This window comes from Oncorhynchus nerka, unplaced genomic scaffold (genome assembly GCF_034236695.1).
Source record: "Oncorhynchus nerka isolate Pitt River unplaced genomic scaffold, Oner_Uvic_2.0 unplaced_scaffold_1783, whole genome shotgun sequence".
Taxonomy (NCBI): domain Eukaryota; kingdom Metazoa; phylum Chordata; class Actinopteri; order Salmoniformes; family Salmonidae; genus Oncorhynchus; species Oncorhynchus nerka.
This window is the reverse complement of record NW_027039548.1, coordinates 35943-56014: the sequence shown is the minus strand read 5'-3', so window position 1 is coordinate 56014 and position 20072 is coordinate 35943. Positions and strand designations below refer to the sequence as shown.

Here is a 20072-nt window from a genome sequence, read left to right as displayed (position 1 = left end):
CATTGACTTCGCTGTGTAAAGAACGCAGATATTGCACACATAAAATCCCTGACCACGACGTGATTTGAACACGCAACCATCTGATCTGGAGTCAGATGCGCTACCTTTGCGCCACGAGGTCTCGTACAATGTGTTTTTGGAGGGGATGCCTAGTTCAGATTTCGTTGACTGTATCATTTGGAATAAAGACCTGGTTCTCTGGGGAACTGTACCATCTGACAATGCCCCCTCGTCAGCACGTGCCTCTGCCCGGCAGGTTAGGTTGTATGAAAACAAGCAAAACCAGAGCCCGGATAGCTCAGTCGGTAGAGCATCAGACTTTTAATCTGAGGGTCCAGGGTTCAAGTCCCTGTTCGGGCGATGCTTTAATCACTACGCTGTCTTTCTGAACTTGCATTTTCCTTGACTTTCCATGACATGTTCGACCTGTGGACAAAACACTCCCAGAGCCAAAACAGCTTAGTCTGAAGACATCCTCATAGTACCGATAAAGTTTGTCAAAACATGTCAAACCATGTTAAAATGAATCCTCAGGTTGTCGATTGTCTTAATAATCGATAATATTTCAACCGGACAGTATTCAATAGAAAGGAAAAACAACGAAGGGTGCGCACTCGGTCACGCTCGCAAACCAGCACTGCATGCTTCCTAAGCACTGACAGAAAGGTCTCGTTCTTCTTAATTTTTCAGAAAAGAAGCCTGAAACAATGTCTAAAGACTGTTGACATCTAGTGGAAGCCATTGGAACTGCAATCTGGGTCCGAACCCATTAGAAACTCAATAGGCATTCAATTGAAAACTACCCACATCATTGACTTCGCTGTGTAAAGAACGCAGATATTGCACACCACGACGTGATTTGAACACGCAAACTTCTGATCTGGAGTCAGATGTGCTACCTTTGCGCCACGAGGTCTCGTACAATGTGTTTTTTGGAGGGGATGCCTAGTTCAGATTTCGTTGACTGTATCATTTGGAATGAAGACCTGGTTCTCTGGGGAACTGTACCATCTGACAATGCCCCCTCGTCAGCACGTGCCTCTGCCCGGCAGGTTAGGTGTATGAAAACAAGCAAAACCAGAGCCCGGATAGCTCAGTCGGTAGAGCATCAGACTTTTAATCTGAGGGTCCAGGGTTCAAGTCCCTGTTCGGGCGATGCTTTAATGTTCACATTTCTTCACTACGCTGTCTTTCTGAACTTGCATTTTCCTTGACTTTCCATGACATGTTCGACCTGTGGACAAAACACTCCCAGAGCCAAAACAGCTTAGTCTGAAGACATCCTCATAGTACCGATAAAGTTTGTCAAAACATGTCAAACCATGTTAAAATGAATCCTCAGGTTGTCGATTGTCTTAATAATCGATAATATTTCAACCGGACAGTATTCAATAGAAAGGAAAAACAACGAAGGGTGCGCACTCGGTCACGCTCGCAAACCAGCACTGCATGCTTCCTAAGCACTGACAGAAAGGTCTCGTTCTTCTTAATTTTTCAGAAAAGAAGCCTGAAACAATGTCTAAAGACTGTTGACATCTAGTGGAAGCCATTGGAACTGCAATCTGGGTCCGAACCCATTAGAAACTCAATAGGCATTCAATTGAAAACTACCCACATCATTGACTTCGCTGTGTAAAGAACGCAGATATTGCACACATAAAATCCCTGACCACGACGTGATTTGAACACGCAACCTTCTGATCTGGAGTCAGACGCGCTACCTTTGCGCCACGAGGTCTCGTACAATGTGTTTTTTGGAGGGGATGCCTAGTTCAGATTTCGTTGACTGTATCATTTGGAATGAAGACCTGGTTCTCTGGGGAACTGTACCATCTGACAATGCCCTCGTCAGCACGTGCCTCTGCCCGGCAGGTTAGGTGTATGAAAACAAGCAAAACCAGAGCCCGGATAGCTCAGTCGGTAGAGCATCAGACTTTTAATCTGAGGGTCCAGGGTTCAAGTCCCTGTTCGGGCGATGCTTTAATGTTCACATTTCTTCACTACGCTGTCTTTCTGAACTTGCATTTTCCTTGACTTTCCATGACATGTTCGACCTGTGGACAAAACACTCCCAGAGCCAAAACAGCTTAGTCTGAAGACATCCTCATAGTACCGATAAAGTTTGTCAAAACATGTCAAACCATGTTAAAATGAATCCTCAGGTTGTCGATTGTCTTAATAATCGATAATATTTCAACCGGACAGTATTCAATAGAAAGGAAAAACAACGAAGGGTGCGCACTCGGTCACGCTCGCAAACCAGCACTGCATGCTTCCTAAGCACTGACAGAAAGGTCTCGTTCTTCTTAATTTTTCAGAAAAGAATTCTGAAACAATGTCTGTTGACATCTAGTGGAAGCCATAGGAACTGCAATCTGGGTCCGAAACCATTAGAAACTCAATAGGCATTCAATTGAAAACTACCCACATCATTGACTTCGCTGTGTAAAGAACGCAGATATTGCACACATAAAATCCCTGACCACGACGTGATTTGAACACGCAACCTTCTGATCTGGAGTCAGACGCGCTACCTTTGCGCCACGAGGTCTCGTACAATGTGTTTTTTGGAGGGGATGCCTAGTTCAGATTTCGTTGACTGTATCATTTGGAATGAAGACCTGGTTCTCTGGGGAACTGTACCATCTGACAATGCCCCCTCGTCAGCACGTGCCTCTGCCCGGCAGGTTAGGTGTATGAAAACAAGCAAAACCAGAGCCCGGATAGCTCAGTCGGTAGAGCATCAGACTTTTAATCTGAGGGTCCAGGGTTCAAGTCCCTGTTCGGGCGATGCTTTAATGTTCACATTTCTTCACTACGCTGTCTTTCTGAACTTGCATTTTCCTTGACTTTCCATGACATGTTCGACCTGTGGACAAAACACTCCCAGAGCCAAAACAGCTTAGTCTGAAGACATCCTCATAGTACCGATAAAGTTTGTCAAAACATGTCAAACCATGTTAAAATGAATCCTCAGGTTGTCGATTGTCTTAATAATCGATAATATTTAAACCGGACAGTATTCAATAGAAAGGAAAAACAACGAAGGGTGCGCACTCGGTCACGCTCGCAAACCAGCACTGCATGCTTCCTAAGCACTGACAGAAAGGTCTCGTTCTTCTTAATTTTTCAGAAAAGAAGCCTGAAACAATGTCTAAAGACTGTTGACATCTAGTGGAAGCCATAGGAACTGCAATCTGGGTCCGAACCCATTAGAAACTCAATAGGCATTCAATTGAAAACTACCCACATCATTGACTTCGCTGTGTAAAGAACGCAGATATTGCACACATAAAATCCCTGACCACGACGTGATTTGAACACGCAACCTTCTGATCTGGAGTCAGACGCGCTACCTTTGCGCCACGAGGTCTCGTACAATGTGTTTTTTGGAGGGGATGCCTAGTTCAGATTTCGTTGACTGTATCATTTGGAATGAAGACCTGGTTCTCTGGGGAACTGTACCATCTGACAATGCCCCCTCGTCAGCACGTGCCTCTGCCCGGCAGGTTAGGTGTATGAAAACAAGCAAAACCAGAGCCCGGATAGCTCAGTCGGTAGAGCATCAGACTTTTAATCTGAGGGTCCAGGGTTCAAGTCCCTGTTCGGGCGATGCTTTAATGTTCACATTTCTTCACTACGCTGTCTTTCTGAACTTGCATTTTCCTTGACTTTCCATGACATGTTCGACCTGTGGACAAAACACTCCCAGAGCCAAAACAGCTTAGTCTGAAGACATCCTCATAGTACCGATAAAGTTTGTCAAAACATGTCAAACCATGTTAAAATGAATCCTCAGGTTGTCGATTGTCTTAATAATCGATAATATTTCAAACCGGACAGTATTCAATAGAAAGGAAAAACAACGAAGGGTGCGCACTCGGTCACGCTCGCAAACCAGCACTGCATGCTTCCTAAGCACTGACAGAAAGGTCTCGTTCTTCTTAATTTTTCAGAAAAGAAGCCTGAAACAATGTCTAAAGACTGTTGACATCTAGTGGAAGCCATAGGAACTGCAATCTGGGTCCGAACCCATTAGAAACTCAATAGGCATTCAATTGAAAACTACCCACATCATTGACTTCGCTGTGTAAAGAACGCAGATATTGCACACATAAAATCCCTGACCACGACGTGATTTGAACACGCAACCTTCTGATCTGGAGTCAGACGCGCTACCTTTGCGCCACGAGGTCTCGTACAATGTGTTTTTTGGAGGGGATGCCTAGTTCAGATTTCGTTGACTGTATCATTTGGAATGAAGACCTGGTTCTCTGGGGAACTGTACCATCTGACAATGCCCCCTCGTCAGCACGTGCCTCTGCCCGGCAGGTTAGGTGTATGAAAACAAGCAAAACCAGAGCCCGGATAGCTCAGTCGGTAGAGCATCAGACTTTTAATCTGAGGGTCCAGGGTTCAAGTCCCTGTTCGGGCGATGCTTTAATGTTCACATTTCTTCACTACGCTGTCTTTCTGAACTTGCATTTTCCTTGACTTTCCATGACATGTTCGACCTGTGGACAAAACACTCCCAGAGCCAAAACAGCTTAGTCTGAAGACATCCTCATAGTACCGATAAAGTTTGTCAAAACATGTCAAACCATGTTAAAATGAATCCTCAGGTTGTCGATTGTCTTAATAATCGATAATATTTCAACCGGACAGTATTCAATAGAAAGGAAAAACAACGAAGGGTGCGCACTCGGTCACGCTCGCAAACCAGCACTGCATGCTTCCTAAGCACTGACAGAAAGGTCTCGTTCTTCTTAATTTTTCAGAAAAGAAGCCTGAAACAATGTCTAAAGACTGTTGACATCTAGTGGAAGCCATTGGAACTGCAATCTGGGTCCGAACCCATTAGAAACTCAATAGGCATTCAATTGAAAACTACCCACATCATTGACTTCGCTGTGTAAAGAACGCAGATATTGCACACATAAAATCCCTGACCACGACATGATTTGATCACGCAACCTTCTGATCTGGAGTCAGACGCGCTACCTTTGCGCCACAAGGTCTCGTACAATGTTTTTGGAGGGGATGCCTAGTTAAGATTTCGTTGACTGTATCATTTGGAATGAAGACCTGGTTCTCTGGGGAACTGTACCATCTGACAATGCCCCCTCGTCAGCACGTGCCTCTGCCCGGCAGGTTAGATGTATGAAAAAAAGCAAATCCAGAGCCCGGATAGCTCAGTCGGTAGAGCATCAGACTTTTAATCTGAGGGTCCATGGTTCAAGTCCCTGTTCGGGCGATGCTTTAATGTTCACATTTCTTCACTACGCTGTCTTTCTGAACTTGCATTTTCCTTGACTTTCCATGACATGTTCGACCTGTGGACAAAACACTCCCAGAGCCAAAACAGCTTAGTCTGAAGACATCCTCATAGTACCGATAAAGTTTGTCAAAACATGTCAAACCATGTTAAAATGAATCCTCAGGTTGTCGATTGTCTTAATAATCGATAATATTTAAACCGGACAGTATTCAATAGAAAGGAAAAACAACGAAGGGTGCGCACTCGGTCACGCTCGCAAACCAGCACTGCATGCTTCCTAAGCACTGACAGAAAGGTCTCGTTCTTCTTAATTTTTCAGAAAAGAAGCCTGAAACAATGTCTAAAGACTGTTGACATCTAGTGGAAGCCATTGGAACTGCAATCTGGGTCCGAACCCATTAGAAACTCAATAGGCATTCAATTGAAAACTACCCACATCATTGACTTCGCTGTGTAAAGAACGCAGATATTGCACACATAAAATCCCTGACCACGACGTGATTTGAACACGCAACCTTCTGATCTGGAGTCAGACGCGCTACCTTTGCGCCACAAGGTCTCGTACAATGTGTTTTTTGGAGGGGATGCCTAGTTCAGATTTCGTTGACTGTATCATTTGGAATGAAGACCTGGTTCTCTGGGGAACTGTACCATCTGACAATGCCCCCTCGTCAGCACGTGCCTCTGCCCGGCAGGTTAGGTGTATGAAAACAAGCAAAACCAGAGCCCGGATAGCTCAGTCGGTAGAGCATCAGACTTTTAATCTGAGGGTCCAGGGTTCAAGTCCCTGTTCGGGCGATGCTTTAATGTTCACATTTCTTCACTACGCTGTCTTTCTGAACTTGCATTTTCCTTGACTTTCCATGACATGTTCGACCTGTGGACAAAACACTCCCAGAGCCAAAACAGCTTAGTCTGAAGACATCCTCATAGTACCGATAAAGTTTGTCAAAACATGTCAAACCATGTTAAAATGAATCCTCAGGTTGTCGATTGTCTTAATAATCGATAATATTTAAACCGGACAGTATTCAATAGAAAGGAAAAACAACGAAGGGTGCGCACTCGGTCACGCTCGCAAACCAGCACTGCATGCTTCCTAAGCACTGACAGAAAGGTCTCGTTCTTCTTAATTTTTCAGAAAAGAAGCCTGAAACAATGTCTAAAGACTGTTGACATCTAGTGGAAGCCATAGGAACTGCAATCTGGGTCCGAACCCATTAGAAACTCAATAGGCATTCAATTGAAAACTACCCACATCATTGACTTCGCTGTGTAAAGAACGCAGATATTGCACACATAAAATCCCTGACCACGACGTGATTTGAACACGCAACCTTCTGATCTGGAGTCAGACGCGCTACCTTTGCGCCACAAGGTCTCGTACAATGTGTTTTTTGGAGGGGATGCCTAGTTCAGATTTCGTTGACTGTATCATTTGGAATGAAGACCTGGTTCTCTGGGGAACTGTACCATCTGACAATGCCCCCTCGTCAGCACGTGCCTCTGCCCGGCAGGTTAGGTGTATGAAAACAAGCAAAACCAGAGCCCGGATAGCTCAGTCGGTAGAGCATCAGACTTTTAATCTGAGGGTCCAGGGTTCAAGTCCCTGTTCGGGCGATGCTTTAATGTTCACATTTCTTCACTACGCTGTCTTTCTGAACTTGCATTTTCCTTGACTTTCCATGACATGTTCGACCTGTGGACAAAACACTCCCAGAGCCAAAACAGCTTAGTCTGAAGACATCCTCATAGTACCGATAAAGTTTGTCAAAACATGTCAAACCATGTTAAAATGAATCCTCAGGTTGTCGATTGTCTTAATAATCGATAATATTTCAACCGGACAGTATTCAATAGAAAGGAAAAACAACGAAGGGTGCGCACTCGGTCACGCTCGCAAACCAGCACTGCATGCTTCCTAAGCACTGACAGAAAGGTCTCGTTCTTCTTAATTTTTCAGAAAAGAAGCCTGAAACAATGTCTAAAGACTGTTGACATCTAGTGGAAGCCATTGGAACTGCAATCTGGGTCCGAACCCATTAGAAACTCAATAGGCATTCAATTGAAAACTACCCACATCATTGACTTCGCTGTGTAAAGAACGCAGATATTGCACACACAAAATCCCTGACCACGACTTGATTTGAACACGCAACCTTCTGATCTGGAGTCAGACACGCTACCTTTGCGCCACAAGGTCTCGTACAATGGTTTTTTTGGAGGGGATGCCTAGTTCAGATTTCGTTGACTGTATCATTTGGAATGAAGACCTGGTTCTCTGGGGAACTGTACCATCTGACAATGCCCCCTCGTCAGCATGTGCCTCTGCCCGGCAGGTTAGATGTATGAAAACAAGCAAAACCAGAGCCCGGATAGCTCAGTCGGTAGAGCATCAGACTTTTAATCTGAGGGTCCAGGGTTCAAGTCCCTGTTTGGGCGATGTGTTAATGTTCACATTTCTTCACTACGCTGTCTTTCTGAACTTGCATTTTCCTTGACTTTCCATGACATGTTCGACCTGTGGACAAAACACTCCCAGAGCCAAAACAGCTTAGTCTGAAGACATCCTCATAGTACCGATTAAGTTTGCAAAACATGTCAAACCATGTTAAAATGAATCCTCAGGTTGTCGATTGTCTTAATACTCGAAAATATTTCACCGGACAGTATTCAATAGAAAGGAAAAACAACGAAGGGTGCGCACTCGGTCACGCTCGCAAACCAGCACTGCATGCTTCCTAAGCACTGACAGAAAGGTCTCGTTCTTCTTAATTTTTCAGAAAAGAAGCCTGAAACAATGTCTAAAGACTGTTGACATCTAGTGGAAGCCATTGGAACTGCAATCTGGGTCCGAACCCATTAGAAACTCAATAGGCATTCAATTGAAAACTACCCACATCATTGACTTCGCTGTGTAAAGAACGCAGATATTGCACACATAAAATCCCTGACCACGACGTGATTTGAACACGCAACCTTCTGATCTGGAGTCAGACGCGCTACCTTTGCGCCACAAGGTCTCGTACAATGTGTTTTTTGGAGGGGATGCCTAGTTCAGATTTCGTTGACTGTATCATTTGGAATGAAGACCTGGTTCTCTGGGGAACTGTACCATCTGACAATGCCCCCTCGTCAGCACGTGCCTCTGCCCGGCAGGTTAGGTGTATGAAAACAAGCAAAACCAGAGCCCGGATAGCTCAGTCGGTAGAGCATCAGACTTTTAATCTGAGGGTCCAGGGTTCAAGTCCCTGTTCGGGCGATGCTTTAATGTTCACATTTCTTCACTACGCTGTCTTTCTGAACTTGCATTTTCCTTGACTTTCCATGACATGTTCGACCTGTGGACAAAACACTCCCAGAGCCAAAACAGCTTAGTCTGAAGACATCCTCATAGTACCGATAAAGTTTGTCAAAACATGTCAAACCATGTTAAAATGAATCCTCAGGTTGTCGATTGTCTTAATAATCGATAATATTTCAACCGGACAGTATTCAATAGAAAGGAAAAACAACGAAGGGTGCGCACTCGGTCACGCTCGCAAACCAGCACTGCATGCTTCCTAAGCACTGACAGAAAGGTCTCGTTCTTCTTAATTTTTCAGAAAAGAAGCCTGAAACAATGTCTAAAGACTGTTGACATCTAGTGGAAGCCATTGGAACTGCAATCTGGGTCCGAACCCATTAGAAACTCAATAGGCATTCAATTGAAAACTACCCACATCATTGACTTCGCTGTGTAAAGAACGCAGATATTGCACACATAAAATCCCTGACCACGACGTGATTTGAACACGCAACCTTCTGATCTGGAGTCAGACGCGCTACCTTTGCGCCACAAGGTCTCGTACAATGTGTTTTTTGGAGGGGATGCCTAGTTCAGATTTCGTTGACTGTATCATTTGGAATGAAGACCTGGTTCTCTGGGGAACTGTACCATCTGACAATGCCCCCTCGTCAGCACGTGCCTCTGCCCGGCAGGTTAGGTGTATGAAAACAAGCAAAACCAGAGCCCGGATAGCTCAGTCGGTAGAGCATCAGACTTTTAATCTGAGGGTCCAGGGTTCAAGTCCCTGTTCGGGCGATGCTTTAATGTTCACATTTCTTCACTACGCTGTCTTTCTGAACTTGCATTTTCCTTGACTTTCCATGACATGTTCGACCTGTGGACAAAACACTCCCAGAGCCAAAACAGCTTAGTCTGAAGACATCCTCATAGTACCGATAAAGTTTGTCAAAACATGTCAAACCATGTTAAAATGAATCCTCAGGTTGTCGATTGTCTTAATAATCGATAATATTTCAACCGGACAGTATTCAATAGAAAGGAAAAACAACGAAGGGTGCGCACTCGGTCACGCTCGCAAACCAGCACTGCATGCTTCCTAAGCACTGACAGAAAGGTCTCGTTCTTCTTAATTTTTCAGAAAAGAAGCCTGAAACAATGTCTAAAGACTGTTGACATCTAGTGGAAGCCATTGGAACTGCAATCTGGGTCCGAACCCATTAGAAACTCAATAGGCATTCAATTGAAAACTACCCACATCATTGACTTCGCTGTGTAAAGAACGCAGATATTGCACACATAAAATCCCTGACCACGACGTGATTTGAACACGCAACCTTCTGATCTGGAGTCAGACGCGCTACCTTTGCGCCACAAGGTCTCGTACAATGTGTTTTTTGGAGGGGATGCCTAGTTCAGATTTCGTTGACTGTATCATTTGGAATGAAGACCTGGTTCTCTGGGGAACTGTACCATCTGACAATGCCCCCTCGTCAGCACGTGCCTCTGCCCGGCAGGTTAGGTGTATGAAAACAAGCAAAACCAGAGCCCGGATAGCTCAGTCGGTAGAGCATCAGACTTTTAATCTGAGGGTCCAGGGTTCAAGTCCCTGTTCGGGCGATGCTTTAATGTTCACATTTCTTCACTACGCTGTCTTTCTGAACTTGCATTTTCCTTGACTTTCCATGACATGTTCGACCTGTGGACAAAACACTCCCAGAGCCAAAACAGCTTAGTCTGAAGACATCCTCATAGTACCGATAAAGTTTGTCAAAACATGTCAAACCATGTTAAAATGAATCCTCAGGTTGTCGATTGTCTTAATAATCGATAATATTTCAACCGGACAGTATTCAATAGAAAGGAAAAACAACGAAGGGTGCGCACTCGGTCACGCTCGCAAACCAGCACTGCATGCTTCCTAAGCACTGACAGAAAGGTCTCGTTCTTCTTAATTTTTCAGAAAAGAAGCCTGAAACAATGTCTAAAGACTGTTGACATCTAGTGGAAGCCATTGGAACTGCAATCTGGGTCCGAACCCATTAGAAACTCAATAGGCATTCAATTGAAAACTACCCACATCATTGACTTCGCTGTGTAAAGAACGCAGATATTGCACACATAAAATCCCTGACCACGACGTGATTTGAACACGCAACCTTCTGATCTGGAGTCAGACGCGCTACCTTTGCGCCACGAGGTCTCGTACAATGTGTTTTTGGAGGGGATGCCTAGTTCAGATTTCGTTGACTGTATCATTTGGAATGAAGACCTGGTTCTCTGGGGAACTGTACCATCTGACAATGCCCCCTCGTCAGCACGTGCCTCTGCCCGGCAGGTTAGGTGTATGAAAACAAGCAAAACCAGAGCCCGGATAGCTCAGTCGGTAGAGCATCAGACTTTTAATCTGAGGGTCCAGGGTTCAAGTCCCTGTTCGGGCGATGCTTTAATGTTCACATTTCTTCACTACGCTGTCTTTCTGAACTTGCATTTTCCTTGACTTTCCATGACATGTTCGACCTGTGGACAAAACACTCCCAGAGCCAAAACAGCTTAGTCTGAAGACATCCTCATAGTACCGATAAAGTTTGTCAAAACATGTCAAACCATGTTAAAATGAATCCTCAGGTTGTCGATTGTCTTAATAATCGATAATATTTCAACCGGACAGTATTCAATAGAAAGGAAAAACAACGAAGGGTGCGCACTCGGTCACGCTCGCAAACCAGCACTGCATGCTTCCTAAGCACTGACAGAAAGGTCTCGTTCTTCTTAATTTTTCAGAAAAGAAGCCTGAAACAATGTCTAAAGACTGTTGACATCTAGTGGAAGCCATTGGAACTGCAATCTGGGTCCGAACCCATTAGAAACTCAATAGGCATTCAATTGAAAACTACCCACATCATTGACTTCGCTGTGTAAAGAACGCAGATATTGCACACATAAAATCCCTGACCACGACGTGATTTGAACACGCAACCTTCTGATCTGGAGTCAGACGCGCTACCTTTGCGCCACAAGGTCTCGTACAATGTTTTTTTTGGAGGGGATGCCTAGTTCAGATTTCGTTGACTGTATCATTTGGAATGAAGACCTGGTTCTCTGGGGAACTGTACCATCTGACAATGCCCCCTCGTCAGCACGTGCCTCTGCCCGGCAGGTTAGGTGTATGAAAACAAGCAAAACCAGAGCCCGGATAGCTCAGTCGGTAGAGCATCAGACTTTTAATCTGAGGGTCCAGGGTTCAAGTCCCTGTTCGGGCGATGCTTTTATGTTCACATTTCTTCACTACGCTGTCTTTCTGAACTTGCATTTTCCTTGACTTTCCATGACATGTTCGACCTGTGGACAAAACACTCCCAGAGCCAAAACAGCTTAGTCTGAAGACATCCTCATAGTACCGATAAAGTTTGTCAAAACATGTCAAACCATGTTAAAATGAATCCTCAGGTTGTCGATTGTCTTAATAATCGATAATATTTCAACCGGACAGTATTCAATAGAAAGGAAAAACAACGAAGGGTGCGCACTCGGTCACGCTCGCAAACCAGCACTGCATGCTTCCTAAGCACTGACAGAAAGGTCTCGTTCTTCTTAATTTTTCAGAAAAGAAGCCTGAAACAATGTCTAAAGACTGTTGACATCTAGTGGAAGCCATTGGAACTGCAATCTGGGTCCGAACCCATTAGAAACTCAATAGGCATTCAATTGAAAACTACCCACATCATTGACTTCGCTGTGTAAAGAACGCAGATATTGCACACATAAAATCCCTGACCACGACGTGATTTGAACACGCAACCTTCTGATCTGGAGTCAGACGCGCTACCTTTGCGCCACACGAGGTCTCGTACAAATGTGTTTTTGGAGGGGATGCCTAGTTCAGATTTCGTTGACTGTATCATTTGGAATGAAGACCTGGTTCTCTGGGGAACTGTACCATCTGACAATGCCCCCTCGTCAGCACGTGCCTCTGCCCGGCAGGTTAGGTGTATGAAAACAAGCAAAACCAGAGCCCGGATAGCTCAGTCGGTAGAGCATCAGACTTTTAATCTGAGGGTCCAGGGTTCAAGTCCCTGTTCGGGCGATGCTTTAATGTTCACATTTCTTCACTACGCTGTCTTTCTGAACTTGCATTTTCCTTGACTTTCCATGACATGTTCGACCTGTGGACAAAACACTCCCAGAGCCAAAACAGCTTAGTCTGAAGACATCCTCATAGTACCGATAAAGTTTGTCAAAACATGTCAAACCATGTTAAAATGAATCCTCAGGTTGTCGATTGTCTTAATAATCGATAATATTTCAACCGGACAGTATTCAATAGAAAGGAAAAACAAGAAGGGTGCGCACTCGGTCACGCTCGCAAACCAGCACTGCATGCTTCCTAAGCACTGACAGAAAGGTCTCGTTCTTCTTAATTTTTCAGAAAAGAAGCCTGAAACAATGTCTAAAGACTGTTGACATCTAGTGGAAGCCATTGGAACTGCAATCTGGGTCCGAACCCATTAGAAACTCAATAGGCATTCAATTGAAAACTACCCACATCATTGACTTCGCTGTGTAAAGAACGCAGATATTGCACACATAAAATCCCTGACCACGACGTGATTTGAACACGCAACCTTCTGATCTGGAGTCAGACGCGCTACCTTTGCGCCACAAGGTCTCGTACAATGTGTTTTTTGGAGGGGATGCCTAGTTCAGATTTCGTTGACTGTATCATTTGGAATGAAGACCTGGTTCTCTGGGGAACTGTACCATCTGACAATGCCCCCTCGTCAGCACGTGCCTCTGCCCGGCAGGTTAGGTGTATGAAAACAAGTTAAACCAGAGCCCGGATAGCTCAGTCGGTAGAGCATCAGACTTTTAATCTGAGGGTCCAGGGTTCAAGTCCCTGTTCGGGCGATGCTTTAATGTTCACATTTCTTCACTACGCTGTCTTTCTGAACTTGCATTTTCCTTGACTTTCCATGACATGTTCGACCTGTGGACAAAACACTCCCAGAGCCAAAACAGCTTAGTCTGAAGACATCCTCATAGTACCGATAAAGTTTGTCAAACCATGTTAAAATGAATCCTCAGGTTGTCGATTGTCTTAATAATCGATAATATTTCAACCGGACAGTATTCAATAGAAAGGAAAAACAACGAAGGGTGCGCACTCGGTCACGCTCGCAAACCAGCACTGCATGCTTCCTAAGCACTGACAGAAAGGTCTCGTTCTTCTTAATTTTTCAGAAAAGAAGCCTGAAACAATGTCTAAAGACTGTTGACATCTAGTGGAAGCCATTGGAACTGCAATCTGGGTCCGAACCCATTAGAAACTCAATAGGCATTCAATTGAAAACTACCCACATCATTGACTTCGCTGTGTAAAGAACGCAGATATTGCACACATAAAATCCCTGACCACGACGTGATTTGAACACGCAACCTTCTGATCTGGAGTCAGACGCGCTACCTTTGCGCCACGAGGTCTCGTACAATGTGTTTTTTGGAGGGGATGCCTAGTTCAGATTTCGTTGACTGTATCATTTGGAATGAAGACCTGGTTCTCTGGGGAACTGTACCATCTGACAATGCCCCCTCGTCAGCACGTGCCTCTGCCCGGCAGGTTAGGTGTATGAAAACAAGCAAAACCAGAGCCCGGATAGCTCAGTCGGTAGAGCATCAGACTTTTAATCTGAGGGTCCAGGGTTCAAGTCCCTGTTCGGGCGATGCTTTAATGTTCACATTTCTTCACTACGCTGTCTTTCTGAACTTGCATTTTCCTTGACTTTCCATGACATGTTCGACCTGTGGACAAAACACTCCCAGAGCCAAAACAGCTTAGTCTGAAGACATCCTCATAGTACCGATAAAGTTTGTCAAAACATGTCAAACCATGTTAAAATGAATCCTCAGGTTGTCGATTGTCTTAATAATCGATAATATTTCAACCGGACAGTATTCAATAGAAAGGAAAAACAACGAAGGGTGCGCACTCGGTCACGCTCGCAAACCAGCACTGCATGCTTCCTAAGCACTGACAGAAAGGTCTCGTTCTTCTTAATTTTTCAGAAAAGAAGCCTGAAACAATGTCTAAAGACTGTTGACATCTAGTGGAAGCCATTGGAACTGCAATCTGGGTCCGAACCCATTAGAAACTCAATAGGCATTCAATTGAAAACTACCCACATCATTGACTTCGCTGTGTAAAGAACGCAGATATTGCACACATAAAATCCCTGACCACGACGTGATTTGAACACGCAACCTTCTGATCTGGAGTCAGACGCGCTACCTTTGCGCCACGAGGTCTCGTACAATGTGTTTTTTGGAGGGGATGCCTAGTTCAGATTTCGTTGACTGTATCATTTGGAATGAAGACCTGGTTCTCTGGGGAACTGTACCATCTGACAATGCCCCCTCGTCAGCACGTGCCTCTGCCCGGCAGGTTAGGTGTATGAAAACAAGCAAAACCAGAGCCCGGATAGCTCAGTCGGTAGAGCATCAGACTTTTAATCTGAGGGTCCAGGGTTCAAGTCCCTGTTCGGGCGATGCTTTAATGTTCACATTTCTTCACTACGCTGTCTTTCTGAACTTGCATTTTCCTTGACTTTCCATGACATGTTCGACCTGTGGACAAAACACTCCCAGAGCCAAAACAGCTTAGTCTGAAGACATCCTCATAGTACCGATAAAGTTTGTCAAAACATGTCAAACCATGTTAAAATGAATCCTCAGGTTGTCGATTGTCTTAATAATCGATAATATTTCAACCGGACAGTATTCAATAGAAAGGAAAAACAACGAAGGGTGCGCACTCGGTCACGCTCGCAAACCAGCACTGCATGCTTCCTAAGCACTGACAGAAAGGTCTCGTTCTTCTTAATTTTTCAGAAAAGAAGCCTGAAACAATGTCTAAAGACTGTTGACATCTAGTGGAAGCCATAGGAACTGCAATCTGGGTCCGAACCCATTAGAAACTCAATAGGAATTCAATTGAAAACTACCCACATCATTGACTTCGCTGTGTAAAGAACGCAGATATTGCACACATAAAATCCCTGACCACGACGTGATTTGAACACGCAACCTTCTGATCTGGAGTCAGATGCGCTACCTTTGCGCCACAAGGTCTCGTACAATGTGTTTTTTGGAGGGGATGCCTAGTTCAGATTTCGTTGACTGTATCATTTGGAATAAAGACCTGGTTCTCTGGGGAACTGTACCATCTGACAATGCCCCCTCGTCAGCACGTGCCTCTGCCCGGCAGGTTAGGTGTATGAAAACAAGCAAAACCAGAGCCCGGATAGCTCAGTCGGTAGAGCATCAGACTTTTAATCTGAGGGTCCAGGGTTCAAGTCCCTGTTCGGGCGATGCTTTAATGTTCACATTTCTTCACTACGCTGTCTTTCTGAACTTGCATTTTCCTTGACTTTCCATGACATGTTCGACCTGTGGACAAAACACTCCCAGAGCCAAAACAGCTTAGTCTGAAGACATCCTCATAGTACCGATAAAGTTTGTCAAAACATGTCAAACCATGTTAAAATGAATCCTCAGGTTGTCGATTGTCTTAATAATCGATAATATTTCAACCGGACAGTATTCAATAGAAAGGAAAAACAACGAAGGGTGCGCACTCGGTCACGCTCGCAAACCAGCACTGCATGCTTCCTAAGCACTGACAGAAAGGTCTCGTTCTTCTTAATTTTTCAGAAAAGAAGCCTGAAACAATGTCTAAAGACTGTTGACATCTAGTGGAAGCCATTGGAACTGCAATCTGGGTCCGAACCCATTAGAAACTCAATAGGCATTCAATTGAAAACTACCCACATCATTGACTTCGCTGTGTAAAGAACGCAGATATTGCACACATAAAATCCCTGACCACGACGTGATTTGAACACGCAACCTTCTGATCTGGAGTCAGATGCGCTACCTTTGCGCCACGAGGTCTCGTACAATGTGTTTTTTGGAGGGGATGCCTAGTTCAGATTTCGTTGACTGTATCATTTGGAATGAAGACCTGGTTCTCTGGGGAACTGTACCATCTGACAATGCCCCCTCGTCAGCACGTGCCTCTGCCCGGCAGGTTAGGTGTATGAAAACAAGCGAAACCAGAGCCCGGATAGCTCAGTCGGTAGAGCATCAGACTTTTAATCTGAGGGTCCAGGGTTCAAGTCCCTGTTCGGGCGATGCTTTAATGTTCACATTTCTTCACTACGCTGTCTTTCTGAACTTGCATTTTCCTTGACTTTCCATGACATGTTCGACCTGTGGACAAAACACTCCCAGAGCCAAAACAGCTTAGTCTGAAGACATCCTCATAGTACCGATTAAGTTTGCAAAACATGTCAAACCATGTTAAAATGAATCCTCAGGTTGTCGATTGTCTTAATAATCGATAATATTTCAACCGGACAGTATTCAATAGAAAGGAAAAACAACGAAGGGTGCGCACTCGGTCACGCTCGCAAACCAGCACTGCATGCTTCCTAAGCACTGACAGAAAGGTCTCGTTCTTCTTAATTTTTCAGAAAAGAAGCCTGAAACAATGTCTAAAGACTGTTGACATCTAGTGGAAGCCATTGGAACTGCAATCTGGGTCCGAACCCATTAGAAACTCAATAGGCATTCAATTGAAAACTACCCACATCATTGACTTCGCTGTGTAAAGAACGCAGATATTGCACACATAAAATCCCTGACCACGACGTGATTTGAACACGCAACCTTCTGATCTGGAGTCAGATGCGCTACCTTTGCGCCACGAGGTCTCGTACAATGTGTTTTTTGGAGGGGATGCCTAGTTCAGATTTCGTTGACTGTATCATTTGGAATGAAGACCTGGTTCTCTGGGGAACTGTACCATCTGACAATGCCCCCTCGTCAGCACGTGCCTCTGCCCGGCAGGTTAGGTGTATGAAAACAAGCAAAACCAGAGCCCGGATAGCTCAGTCGGTAGAGCATCAGACTTTTAATCTGAGGGTCCAGGGTTCAAGTCCCTGTTCGGGCGATGCTTTAATGTTCACATTTCTTCACTACGCTGTCTTTCTGAACTTGCATTTTCCTTGACTTTCCATGACATGTTCGACCTGTGGACAAAACACTCCCAGAGCCAAAACAGCTTAGTCTGAAGACATCCTCATAGTACCGATAAAGTTTGTCAAAACATGTCAAACCATGTTAAAATGAATCCTCAGGTTGTCGATTGTCTTAATAATCGATAATATTTCAACCGGACAGTATTCAATAGAAAGGAAAAACAACGAAGGGTGCGCACTCGGTCACGCTCGCAAACCAGCACTGCATGCTTCCTAAGCACTGACAGAAAGGTCTCGTTCTTCTTAATTTTTCAGAAAAGAAGCCTGAAACAATGTCTAAAGACTGTTGACATCTAGTGGAAGCCATAGGAACTGCAATCTGGGTCCGAACCCATTAGAAACTCAATAGGCATTCAATTGAAAACTACCCACATCATTGACTTCGCTGTGTAAAGAACGCAGATATTGCACACATAAAATCCCTGACCACGACGTGATTTGAACACGCAACCTTCTGATCTGGAGTCAGATGCGCTACCTTTGCGCCACAAGGTCTCGTACAATGTGTTTTTTGGAGGGGATGCCTAGTTCAGATTTCGTTGACTGTATCATTTGGAATGAAGACCTGGTTCTCTGGGGAACTGTACCATCTGACAATGCCCCCTCGTCAGCACGTGCCTCTGCCCGGCAGGTTAGGTGTATGAAAACAAGCAAAACCAGAGCCCGGATAGCTCAGTCGGTAGAGCATCAGACTTTTAATCTGAGGGTCCAGGGTTCAAGTCCCTGTTCGGGCGTGCTTTAATGTTCACATTTCTTCACTACGCTGTCTTTCTGAACTTGCATTTTCCTTGACTTTCCATGACATGTTCGACCTGTGGACAAAACACTCCCAGAGCCAAAACAGCTTAGTCTGAAGACATCCTCATAGTACCGATAAAGTTTGTCAAAACATGTCAAACCATGTTAAAATGAATCCTCAGGTTGTCGATTGTCTTAATAATCGATAATATTTCAACCGGACAGTATTCAATAGAAAGGAAAAACAACGAAGGGTGCGCACTCGGTCACGCTCGCAAACCAGCACTGCATGCTTCCTAAGCACTGACAGAAAGGTCTCGTTCTTCTTAATTTTTCAGAAAAGAAGCCTGAAACAATGTCTAAAGACTGTTGACATCTAGTGGAAGCCATTGGAACTGCAATCTGGGTCCGAACCCATTAGAAACTCAATAGGCATTCAATTGAAAACTACCCACATCATTGACTTCGCTGTGTAAAGAACGCAGATATTGCACACATAAAATCCCTGACCACGACGTGATTTGAACACGCAACCTTCTGATCTGGAGTCAGACGCGCTACCTTTGCGCCACGAGGTCTCGTACAATGTGTTTTTTGGAGGGGATGCCTAGTTCAGATTTCGTTGACTGTATCATTTGGAATAAAGACCTGGTTCTCTGGGGAACTGTACCATCTGACAATGCCCCCTCGTCAGCACGTGCCTCTGCCCGGCAGGTTAGGTGTATGAAAACAAGCGAGACCAGAGCCCGGATAGCTCAGTCGGTAGAGCATCAGACTTTTAATCTGAGGGTCCAGGGTTCAAGTCCCTGTTCGGGCGATGCTTTAATGTTCACATTTCTTCACTACGCTGTCTCTCTGAACTTGCATTTTCCTTGACTTTCCATGACATGTTCGACCTGTGGACAAAACACTCCCAGAGCCAAAACAGCTTAGTCTGAAGACATCCTCATAGTACCGATAAAGTTTGTCAAAACATGTCAAACCATGTTAAAATGAATCCTCAGGTTGTCGATTGTCTTAATAATCGATAATATTTCAACCGGACAGTATTCAATAGAAAGGAAAAACAACGAAGGGTGCGCACTCGGTCACGCTCGCAAACCAGCACTGCATGCTTCCTAAGCACTGACAGAAAGGTCTCGTTCTTCTTAATTTTTCAGAAAAGAAGCCTGAAACAATGTCTAAAGACTGTTGACATCTAGTGGAAGCCATTGGAACTGCAATCTGGGTCCGAACCCATTAGAAACTCAATAGGGATTCAATTGAAAACTACCCACATCATTGACTTCGCTGTGTAAAGAACGCAGATATTGCACACATAAAATCCCTGACCACGACGTGATTTGAACACGCAACCATCTGATCTGGAGTCAGATGCGCTACCTTTGCGCCACGAGGTCTCGTACAATGTGTTTTTGGAGGGGATGCCTAGTTCAGATTTCGTTGACTGTATCATTTGGAATAAAGACCTGGTTCTCTGGGGAACTGTACCATCTGACAATGCCCCTCCGTCAGCACGTGCCTCTGCCCGGCAGGTTAGGTGTATGAAAACAAGCAAAACCAGAGCCCGGATAGCTCAGTCGGTAGAGCATCAGACTTTTAATCTGAGGGTCCAGGGTTCAAGTCCCTGTTCGGGCGATGCTTTAATGTTCACATTTCTTCACTACGCTGTCTT

The 20072-nt window shown here is 44.7% G+C and overlaps 47 non-coding genes across 47 annotated transcripts; 25 read left to right on the top strand and 22 right to left on the bottom strand.

The window, feature by feature from the left end:
* Positions 1-49: 49 nt before the first annotated feature.
* On the bottom strand, positions 50-121 carry trnaw-cca (transfer RNA tryptophan (anticodon CCA)). The gene has a single exon. It is a non-coding gene; the product is annotated as a tRNA-Trp (tRNA).
* Positions 122-287: 166 nt separating this feature from the next.
* Positions 288-360, top strand: trnak-uuu (transfer RNA lysine (anticodon UUU)). The gene has a single exon. It is a non-coding gene; the product is annotated as a tRNA-Lys (tRNA).
* A 722-nt stretch (positions 361-1082) lies between these two features.
* On the top strand, positions 1083-1155 carry trnak-uuu (transfer RNA lysine (anticodon UUU)). Its single transcript has one exon. It is a non-coding gene; the product is annotated as a tRNA-Lys (tRNA).
* Positions 1156-1666: 511 nt separating this feature from the next.
* Positions 1667-1738, bottom strand: trnaw-cca (transfer RNA tryptophan (anticodon CCA)). The gene has a single exon. It is a non-coding gene; the product is annotated as a tRNA-Trp (tRNA).
* A 164-nt stretch (positions 1739-1902) lies between these two features.
* On the top strand, positions 1903-1975 carry trnak-uuu (transfer RNA lysine (anticodon UUU)). The gene has a single exon. It is a non-coding gene; the product is annotated as a tRNA-Lys (tRNA).
* A 504-nt stretch (positions 1976-2479) lies between these two features.
* Positions 2480-2551, bottom strand: trnaw-cca (transfer RNA tryptophan (anticodon CCA)). Its single transcript has one exon. It is a non-coding gene; the product is annotated as a tRNA-Trp (tRNA).
* A 166-nt stretch (positions 2552-2717) lies between these two features.
* Positions 2718-2790, top strand: trnak-uuu (transfer RNA lysine (anticodon UUU)). Its single transcript has one exon. It is a non-coding gene; the product is annotated as a tRNA-Lys (tRNA).
* A 511-nt stretch (positions 2791-3301) lies between these two features.
* On the bottom strand, positions 3302-3373 carry trnaw-cca (transfer RNA tryptophan (anticodon CCA)). The gene has a single exon. It is a non-coding gene; the product is annotated as a tRNA-Trp (tRNA).
* Positions 3374-3539: 166 nt separating this feature from the next.
* On the top strand, positions 3540-3612 carry trnak-uuu (transfer RNA lysine (anticodon UUU)). The gene has a single exon. It is a non-coding gene; the product is annotated as a tRNA-Lys (tRNA).
* Positions 3613-4124: 512 nt separating this feature from the next.
* trnaw-cca (transfer RNA tryptophan (anticodon CCA)) lies at positions 4125-4196 on the bottom strand. Its single transcript has one exon. It is a non-coding gene; the product is annotated as a tRNA-Trp (tRNA).
* A 166-nt stretch (positions 4197-4362) lies between these two features.
* On the top strand, positions 4363-4435 carry trnak-uuu (transfer RNA lysine (anticodon UUU)). Its single transcript has one exon. It is a non-coding gene; the product is annotated as a tRNA-Lys (tRNA).
* A 746-nt stretch (positions 4436-5181) lies between these two features.
* trnak-uuu (transfer RNA lysine (anticodon UUU)) lies at positions 5182-5254 on the top strand. The gene has a single exon. It is a non-coding gene; the product is annotated as a tRNA-Lys (tRNA).
* A 511-nt stretch (positions 5255-5765) lies between these two features.
* trnaw-cca (transfer RNA tryptophan (anticodon CCA)) lies at positions 5766-5837 on the bottom strand. Its single transcript has one exon. It is a non-coding gene; the product is annotated as a tRNA-Trp (tRNA).
* A 166-nt stretch (positions 5838-6003) lies between these two features.
* On the top strand, positions 6004-6076 carry trnak-uuu (transfer RNA lysine (anticodon UUU)). The gene has a single exon. It is a non-coding gene; the product is annotated as a tRNA-Lys (tRNA).
* A 511-nt stretch (positions 6077-6587) lies between these two features.
* On the bottom strand, positions 6588-6659 carry trnaw-cca (transfer RNA tryptophan (anticodon CCA)). Its single transcript has one exon. It is a non-coding gene; the product is annotated as a tRNA-Trp (tRNA).
* A 166-nt stretch (positions 6660-6825) lies between these two features.
* Positions 6826-6898, top strand: trnak-uuu (transfer RNA lysine (anticodon UUU)). Its single transcript has one exon. It is a non-coding gene; the product is annotated as a tRNA-Lys (tRNA).
* A 749-nt stretch (positions 6899-7647) lies between these two features.
* Positions 7648-7720, top strand: trnak-uuu (transfer RNA lysine (anticodon UUU)). Its single transcript has one exon. It is a non-coding gene; the product is annotated as a tRNA-Lys (tRNA).
* Positions 7721-8229: 509 nt separating this feature from the next.
* trnaw-cca (transfer RNA tryptophan (anticodon CCA)) lies at positions 8230-8301 on the bottom strand. Its single transcript has one exon. It is a non-coding gene; the product is annotated as a tRNA-Trp (tRNA).
* Positions 8302-8467: 166 nt separating this feature from the next.
* Positions 8468-8540, top strand: trnak-uuu (transfer RNA lysine (anticodon UUU)). The gene has a single exon. It is a non-coding gene; the product is annotated as a tRNA-Lys (tRNA).
* Positions 8541-9051: 511 nt separating this feature from the next.
* Positions 9052-9123, bottom strand: trnaw-cca (transfer RNA tryptophan (anticodon CCA)). Its single transcript has one exon. It is a non-coding gene; the product is annotated as a tRNA-Trp (tRNA).
* Positions 9124-9289: 166 nt separating this feature from the next.
* trnak-uuu (transfer RNA lysine (anticodon UUU)) lies at positions 9290-9362 on the top strand. Its single transcript has one exon. It is a non-coding gene; the product is annotated as a tRNA-Lys (tRNA).
* Positions 9363-9873: 511 nt separating this feature from the next.
* trnaw-cca (transfer RNA tryptophan (anticodon CCA)) lies at positions 9874-9945 on the bottom strand. The gene has a single exon. It is a non-coding gene; the product is annotated as a tRNA-Trp (tRNA).
* Positions 9946-10111: 166 nt separating this feature from the next.
* Positions 10112-10184, top strand: trnak-uuu (transfer RNA lysine (anticodon UUU)). The gene has a single exon. It is a non-coding gene; the product is annotated as a tRNA-Lys (tRNA).
* Positions 10185-10695: 511 nt separating this feature from the next.
* Positions 10696-10767, bottom strand: trnaw-cca (transfer RNA tryptophan (anticodon CCA)). Its single transcript has one exon. It is a non-coding gene; the product is annotated as a tRNA-Trp (tRNA).
* Positions 10768-10932: 165 nt separating this feature from the next.
* trnak-uuu (transfer RNA lysine (anticodon UUU)) lies at positions 10933-11005 on the top strand. The gene has a single exon. It is a non-coding gene; the product is annotated as a tRNA-Lys (tRNA).
* Positions 11006-11516: 511 nt separating this feature from the next.
* On the bottom strand, positions 11517-11588 carry trnaw-cca (transfer RNA tryptophan (anticodon CCA)). The gene has a single exon. It is a non-coding gene; the product is annotated as a tRNA-Trp (tRNA).
* Positions 11589-11754: 166 nt separating this feature from the next.
* On the top strand, positions 11755-11827 carry trnak-uuu (transfer RNA lysine (anticodon UUU)). Its single transcript has one exon. It is a non-coding gene; the product is annotated as a tRNA-Lys (tRNA).
* Positions 11828-12338: 511 nt separating this feature from the next.
* Positions 12339-12412, bottom strand: trnaw-cca (transfer RNA tryptophan (anticodon CCA)). Its single transcript has one exon. It is a non-coding gene; the product is annotated as a tRNA-Trp (tRNA).
* Positions 12413-12578: 166 nt separating this feature from the next.
* trnak-uuu (transfer RNA lysine (anticodon UUU)) lies at positions 12579-12651 on the top strand. The gene has a single exon. It is a non-coding gene; the product is annotated as a tRNA-Lys (tRNA).
* A 510-nt stretch (positions 12652-13161) lies between these two features.
* On the bottom strand, positions 13162-13233 carry trnaw-cca (transfer RNA tryptophan (anticodon CCA)). The gene has a single exon. It is a non-coding gene; the product is annotated as a tRNA-Trp (tRNA).
* A 166-nt stretch (positions 13234-13399) lies between these two features.
* trnak-uuu (transfer RNA lysine (anticodon UUU)) lies at positions 13400-13472 on the top strand. Its single transcript has one exon. It is a non-coding gene; the product is annotated as a tRNA-Lys (tRNA).
* Positions 13473-13973: 501 nt separating this feature from the next.
* trnaw-cca (transfer RNA tryptophan (anticodon CCA)) lies at positions 13974-14045 on the bottom strand. Its single transcript has one exon. It is a non-coding gene; the product is annotated as a tRNA-Trp (tRNA).
* A 166-nt stretch (positions 14046-14211) lies between these two features.
* trnak-uuu (transfer RNA lysine (anticodon UUU)) lies at positions 14212-14284 on the top strand. The gene has a single exon. It is a non-coding gene; the product is annotated as a tRNA-Lys (tRNA).
* A 511-nt stretch (positions 14285-14795) lies between these two features.
* Positions 14796-14867, bottom strand: trnaw-cca (transfer RNA tryptophan (anticodon CCA)). The gene has a single exon. It is a non-coding gene; the product is annotated as a tRNA-Trp (tRNA).
* Positions 14868-15033: 166 nt separating this feature from the next.
* On the top strand, positions 15034-15106 carry trnak-uuu (transfer RNA lysine (anticodon UUU)). Its single transcript has one exon. It is a non-coding gene; the product is annotated as a tRNA-Lys (tRNA).
* A 511-nt stretch (positions 15107-15617) lies between these two features.
* trnaw-cca (transfer RNA tryptophan (anticodon CCA)) lies at positions 15618-15689 on the bottom strand. Its single transcript has one exon. It is a non-coding gene; the product is annotated as a tRNA-Trp (tRNA).
* A 166-nt stretch (positions 15690-15855) lies between these two features.
* trnak-uuu (transfer RNA lysine (anticodon UUU)) lies at positions 15856-15928 on the top strand. The gene has a single exon. It is a non-coding gene; the product is annotated as a tRNA-Lys (tRNA).
* A 511-nt stretch (positions 15929-16439) lies between these two features.
* trnaw-cca (transfer RNA tryptophan (anticodon CCA)) lies at positions 16440-16511 on the bottom strand. Its single transcript has one exon. It is a non-coding gene; the product is annotated as a tRNA-Trp (tRNA).
* Positions 16512-16677: 166 nt separating this feature from the next.
* Positions 16678-16750, top strand: trnak-uuu (transfer RNA lysine (anticodon UUU)). Its single transcript has one exon. It is a non-coding gene; the product is annotated as a tRNA-Lys (tRNA).
* Positions 16751-17260: 510 nt separating this feature from the next.
* On the bottom strand, positions 17261-17332 carry trnaw-cca (transfer RNA tryptophan (anticodon CCA)). The gene has a single exon. It is a non-coding gene; the product is annotated as a tRNA-Trp (tRNA).
* A 166-nt stretch (positions 17333-17498) lies between these two features.
* trnak-uuu (transfer RNA lysine (anticodon UUU)) lies at positions 17499-17571 on the top strand. The gene has a single exon. It is a non-coding gene; the product is annotated as a tRNA-Lys (tRNA).
* Positions 17572-18082: 511 nt separating this feature from the next.
* trnaw-cca (transfer RNA tryptophan (anticodon CCA)) lies at positions 18083-18154 on the bottom strand. Its single transcript has one exon. It is a non-coding gene; the product is annotated as a tRNA-Trp (tRNA).
* Positions 18155-18320: 166 nt separating this feature from the next.
* Positions 18321-18393, top strand: trnak-uuu (transfer RNA lysine (anticodon UUU)). The gene has a single exon. It is a non-coding gene; the product is annotated as a tRNA-Lys (tRNA).
* A 510-nt stretch (positions 18394-18903) lies between these two features.
* trnaw-cca (transfer RNA tryptophan (anticodon CCA)) lies at positions 18904-18975 on the bottom strand. Its single transcript has one exon. It is a non-coding gene; the product is annotated as a tRNA-Trp (tRNA).
* Positions 18976-19141: 166 nt separating this feature from the next.
* trnak-uuu (transfer RNA lysine (anticodon UUU)) lies at positions 19142-19214 on the top strand. Its single transcript has one exon. It is a non-coding gene; the product is annotated as a tRNA-Lys (tRNA).
* A 511-nt stretch (positions 19215-19725) lies between these two features.
* Positions 19726-19797, bottom strand: trnaw-cca (transfer RNA tryptophan (anticodon CCA)). Its single transcript has one exon. It is a non-coding gene; the product is annotated as a tRNA-Trp (tRNA).
* A 165-nt stretch (positions 19798-19962) lies between these two features.
* trnak-uuu (transfer RNA lysine (anticodon UUU)) lies at positions 19963-20035 on the top strand. The gene has a single exon. It is a non-coding gene; the product is annotated as a tRNA-Lys (tRNA).
* The last annotated feature ends 37 nt before the right edge of the window (positions 20036-20072 follow it).